The following is a 6453-nucleotide window of genomic DNA, read 5'->3' as shown; positions in this document are numbered from 1 at the left end:
CCTGTGGGTCCCCAGATGTTGTTGGACTACAACTCCCATCATCCCTGAGCTCTGGCCTTGCTAGCTAGGGGTGATGGGAGTTGTAGTTCAACAACAACTGGGGACCCACAGGTTGAGAAAGGCTGCTCTAACACATCCATCCACACACCCCAACCATCTTTCCCCTAAACTAAATTAAAAATGCTTTCGAATACCAGTTGCTGGAAACCACAGGAAGGGTGAGTAACCTTGTGCTCCTATCCTGCTTGTGGATTTCCCACAAGCATTTGGGTGGCCACTGTGAGAACATGATCCTGGACTTGATGGGCCATTGGTCTGATTCAGCAGGGCCTATTTCCTAGGTATGAAATATTGCCATCCAAACGATTCCACCCCTTCTCCTAGGTGTGAGTGCTCACACATGGTGGATATGAATCTGCCCCGGGCCCCAAAAATTCTTAAAACGGACCTTTGAAAAGTTGTGTGTTTGGGGTTTATTTGTGGGGTTTGGGGTTAATAATAATAATAATAATAAATATTGACAAACGTCAGCCTTTGAACCATGCTGCAAACCTTACCCTCTCCCCGAGTAAAATACTTGGTTCTTTTTAACGAAATTGAAAATAGTGCTCCTGTGTACCAGGCAGGGCTGTCTTAAGCATATGCGGTGCTGGGGTGCAAAGATCCGCCCAGCGCCCCAGTCCCAGGTGCGCAGGAGGCCGCTGGGCGTCTGCCTCAGCATCTCGCTGGATTTGTCACCCCCAAACTCATGACAACAGAAGAGCCCACCACGACGCTCCAACCGGCAGGCGGGCTCTTCCCCGGACTCAACTTTTGGGCCCCAGCCTCTCGGCCTGGCAACCCTGAGAGCCCGGCAGCCGGGTGCCTTGCACCCCTAGTGCCTATGGGTAAGACGGCCCTGGTACCAGGTGTAGAGCAATGGGGAGCTCAATTGAGCAGGGACACAGTAAGGCAGGGGTGACCTCCTGCTGTTGTGGACTGCAGTTCCCATCATCCCTGATCATTGGACAAGTTTGCTGGGGGTGATGGGAGTTGTAGTTCAAAACAACTGGATGGTATTATATTGGCCGGCCGTGCAACAATTGTTGCATAGATTGTCGTTGGCCAACTTTTAATGCTGACCGAACTGCAGTGTTAGGAAGCTTTTCATCTGTTTCCACCCTCAAAGGAGAGAGAGAGAGAGAAATGGATTGTACACTGTCTATTTTCAAGCTAAAGGGAATGAGGAGGTGTATTTATAAGCTGCACATATGTGATGTTTCATATTGGACCCATCCTTCATTCTTATTCTGTGGATTTTTAAAGATTGTTTCTTAGGTTCGTCTGTATAGGTTGTGAGGTCTCGTGGATGTAATTTCCTAATTCAGCTCATTTTTTAAAAATAATGTTATATGGTGGAAATATATCATAAACAAGCTGTATATGAAGTATTGTTTTAGAAGATGAATGTACCATATTTAAAAAGGTGGATTTCCAGGTTGGATGTTGATCATGTTTTATAAACCATTTTTTCCCATAATAATATGACTTGTGTGGTCTTTTGGGCCGTTCACACAGAATTGGAGAGTTGCAAGGGTCATCTAGTCCAACCCCCTGCAATGCAGGAACCACAACTAAGTTAATGTCAAAACAAAAAAAAAAATTTTCTTCCAGTAGCACCTTAAAGACCAACTAAGTTAGAACTAACCAAGAACTAACTTAGTTGGTCTTTAAGGTGCTACTGGAAGAAATTTTTTTAGAACTAACCAAGAACTAACTTAGTTGGTCTTTAAGGTGCTACTGGAAGAAATTTTTTTTTTTGTTTTGACTATGGCAGACCAACACGGCTACCTATCTGTAACTGGAACTAAGTTAATGTCAACAACAATAATAACAATAATAATAATAATATAATTTATTATTTATACCCTACCAGTCTGGCTGTGTTTCTCTGGCCAATCTGGGTAGCTCCCAACAACATATTAAAAATACAATTAAACATCAAACATTAAAAACTTCCCTAAACAGGGCCGCCTTCAGATGTCTTCTAAAAGTCAGACAGTTGTTTATCTCCTTGACATCTGATGGGAGGATGTTCCACAGGGTGGGTGCCACTCCTGAGAAGGCCCTCTGCCTGGTTTCCTGTAACCTTGCAGTGAGGGAACCTCCAGAAGGCCCTCGGCGCTGCCACTCCTGAGAAGGCCCTCTGCCTGGTTTCCTGTAACCTTGCAGTGAGGGAACCTCCAGAAGGCCCTCGGCGCTGGACCTCAGTGTCTGGGTTGAACAATGGGGGTGGAGACGCTCCTTCAGGTATACTGGGTCGAGGCTGTTTAGGGCTTCAAAGGTCAGCACCAACACTTTGAATTGTGCTCAGAAATGTACTGGGAGCCAATGTAGGTCTTTCAAGACTGGTGTTATGTGGTCTCAAGACTTCAGCTCAGAAGAACCTCCCATACCCGAACCTGTACCCTAACAGCCGTCTTTCCTTAAGACTGAGGAACCAAAATCCTTCCTCAATAGCTCACCAGGCCACTGGCTCAGCGAGCGCATCAAGTGAGAGGTGGAACAGAGGAGGAATGCCTCTCTTCAGGCAAAGGAGGTGGAGACGGTGGGCAGAAGTTTTAAAAAGTTGCAGTCTGTCCTCAAACTTCGTTGGAGCAAATCGCTGTCAGCACAGTCAAGTAAATAATGCAAGCATAGACCAGAGAAAGAAGACACCCTGATAATATTTTGTTAAGGAAACTGGATGGTAAAGAGTCTATAATTTGAGGAGAAACAGAGTGAGAGGTTTTGTCTTGCTGACTTCAGGCCTTGTACAGAGCACGAGATATTCAACCAAGCATACAGGGAGGGAACTCCCTCAGAACTACACAGCCAATTAGGGTTTGTACTTTCTCAGTAGAGATCATACAACTCTGCTTGCTAAGTGACACCTCCGCGTATACCCTGTCTAGCTGACATACTGATAACAGATTTAACCCTTAAATTACACACTGTTTCACTTCCACCAATTGCTCACTCAGAGATATCTGTGGTTCTGCAACTTCTGACCTTCTTTACTGCAACAGTTATGAACATGTGAATATACCCTACACAGAATTAGACCATTGTTCCGTCAAGCCCATTTTATATACACTTTTTGCTAATGCACACATTTTTGCAAGCAATTTCCCCAAACATAGTGCATTTTTATGTTCTTTTCACAAATAGGTTCATTTTCATGCACACCTTCCCCTAATATGTGAGTTTTTGCAAACTCGGATCGGAGAACTACATCACACAATTCAGATAAGCACAAATTTCAAAAGATAGCTGTGTTTTGGTTCTTGTTTCAGAAAGTGTGAATTTGATAGATTCAATTATAAATGCAAAAAAGGAAGCAGATGACACTCCCTATATAATGCCCCTAATACATGTTGTTTCCCTATCAGGTAATGGCCCTTTGTTGTTGTTGTTTGGTCATTTAGTTGTGTCCGACTCTTCGTGACCCCTTGGACCCGAGCACGCCAGGCACGCCTGTCTTCCACTGCCTCCCGCAGTTTGGTCAAACTCATGCTGGTAGCTTCGAGAACACTGTCCAACCATCTCATCCTCTGTCGTCCCCTTCTCCTTGTCCCCTCCATCTTTCCCAACATCAGGGTCTTTTCCAGGGAGTCTTCTCTTCTCATGAGGTGGCCAAAGTATTGGAGCCTCAGCTTCAGGATCTGTCCTTCCAGTGAGCACTCAGGGCTGATTTCCTTCAGAATGGATAGGTTTGATCTTCTTGCAGTCCATGGGACTCTCAAGAGTCTCCTCCAGCACCATAATTCAAAAGCATCAAATCTTCGGCGGTCAGCCTTCTTTATGGTCTAGCTCTCACTTCCATACATCACTACTGGGAAAACCATAGGTAATGGCCCTAAACCCTAACTTATTTATACTTATTTATAGGTTTATTCTGCAAACCTACACCCACTTACCTGGTACAATGTTTCTCTCGGGACATTCTGAATTACTGCTCTGCACATGGCGCAATTCTTTCTTAAAGTGCTGATCCTGGAGTTTTCCGAGACGGCGTCGAATCCATTCCTGCCATCTCCCGGGGAGAGCGCTGGACGGAGGGATATAAAAAGCCATCGGCTTAACCCTGAATGCATCACGCAGTGCAGATGCTTCGAGATGCCTTTCTGAAAGCTTTAATCAAATCCATATTGATTCATTGTCACAAGACATTAGACTTGCTTTCTCCCCAAACGGCCCTGTCTAATCTGCAGGGAGTTTTTAAAAGACTGTCTAGCAGAAGAATGGATGTCTTTAGTGAGAAGTGACATTTACTGGAGATGTGAGAGAAGAGTACTTGAGAGGGAGAGAGAAAAAGTGTTGGATTGGGGGGAAAGGGACTCCACGATTTTCATCTTTTCTTTCGATTGGATTGTCGTGAAGAGTCTCATGGGCCTGGGGTGAGAAATGGCCACAAACAGGCTGCTACGAGCACCTCAGGCAATGGAATAAACCTGACAGTTTCCTCAGAAACAAAGGGAGAAGTCGTTTATGCGAAGTGCCCTCAGGGTGGCCCCAATGTTCAATCTTTCTGACTAAAAGTATCTCAGGAAGCAATACTTTTTTTTTAAAAAAAAAAAGGCTCCTTCAGACCCTGGAGAGCTACTGCTTCTCTGAAAACACAATGTGAGGCATGGGCAGAAGACGCTTTTTATGCTGAGGGCCACATTCCATTCCAGGGAACTATTTGAGGGCCACAGGCTGGTGGTGGATGGGGCCCGAGTCAAGGCCCAACAAGAAGTGTACACTAGTGGCCAAAATTGTGGAAACCTTTTAGAGAAAGTGTATTGCCGAGGTTTGGTGGCTCATAACACTACTTTTTTTTTTTTTAGTAATACAGTGGTACCTTAGGTTACAGACGCTTCAGGTTACAGACTCTGCTAACCCAGAAATAGTACCTCGGGTTAAAAACTTTACCTCAGGATGAGAACAGAAATCGTGCGGCAGCAGCGGGAGGCCCCATTAGCTAAAGTGGTACCTCAGGTTAAGAACAGTTTCAGGTTAAGAACGGACCTCCAGAACGAATTAAGTTCTTAACCCGAGGTACCACTGTACCATAAACTTATATATCAATGGAAGAAGCAAACCAGCAACAAAACCCAGTTAATAGAGGTAATAATTCAATCTTGGCTTCACATTGTTACAGCTGCAGAACTAAAAAACTTGGTTCACTCCCTTCAAAGGCGTTCATTTTTATATGTGTTTCATGTTTCTTCTTTACGACTGCTGTTGTAATAAATAATCCTTCATAAAAGTTATTGCCTTACATTCTTCACTAAATTATCTTTCCATTGATATATAATTTTTATGGTATTACTCCAAAAAAAGTGGTGTTATGAGCCATCAAACCTCGGAAATACACTTTTTCCGAAAGGTTTCCACAATTTTGGCCACTTGTGTACATTTCAACTAGACACATGCTCCCACATCGATCCTGCATCCAGATAAGCGAGAGGCATTATCAAGTTCAAGGTCTCCGGCGAAAACACTTGAGGAGGGTGGGAGACAGGACCAGTGAGGGATGTGGCCTGAGGAGATTTCTGAGGGCCACATAGAAATGCCTGGAGGGCCACAGTCAGTTCCCAGGCCTCAGGTTGCATGCCCCTGATAGATAGAGTACTAAATGAACCAGTAACTTGTTTGATCTAATTACAGGTAGGTAACCGTGTTGGTCTGCCGTAGTAGTCGAAACAAAATAAAAAAATTCCTTCCAGTAGCACCTTAGAGACCAACTAAGTTTGTTATTGGTATGAGCTTTGGTGCGCATAGGTATCTGAAGAAGTGGGCAAGCACACAAAAGCTCATACCAAGAACAAACTTAGTTGGTCTCTAAGGTGCTACTGGAAAGATTTTTTTTCATTTTGTTTGATCTAAGACAACCTCATATGACTGTCCCAAGACACATCAGTGTTTGAGATGGTGGGTGGAAAACAAATACTGCCTCCAGTGTGAAATAATAATGAATGACAAAGTGTGGCACTTCCACGTGACAACCTCGCTTTTTGTCCTGTCTCAGAATAATATGGCAAAGCTATCTTGCTCTACTCCTGTTCACCTGCTGGCTTTCACTGAAGACCATAAAAGAAGGTGGGAGGGGGTTGGGGGTTGTTGTTTTGATTTGCGATTGTTTTTATTTTGTGTTTTTATCTTGTATTTTTACGTTGTGAATCATCCAGAGATCTGTGGGTGAAGGGTGGTATTCAAATTTAATAAATAAAAATAAATAAATAATAGAATTGTAGAGCTGGATGTGACCCTAAGGATCATTCTAGCACAACTTCCTGCAATATGCAGCTGTCCCATGTGGGGATCAAACCTGCAACCTTGGTGTTATCAGCAGCAGGCTCTAACCAGCTGAGCTATCCAGTGAGTGATACATAGTGGAGAGATGGTAGGGAGCAAAGCACTGGCATCATCAGGGACAAAAGTGGTGGT

Source organism: Podarcis filfolensis (assembly GCF_964270895.1).
Source record: "Podarcis filfolensis genome assembly, chromosome: 7".
Taxonomy (NCBI): Eukaryota; Metazoa; Chordata; class Lepidosauria; order Squamata; family Lacertidae; genus Podarcis; species Podarcis filfolensis.
Note: the sequence above shows the minus strand (reverse complement) of the source record.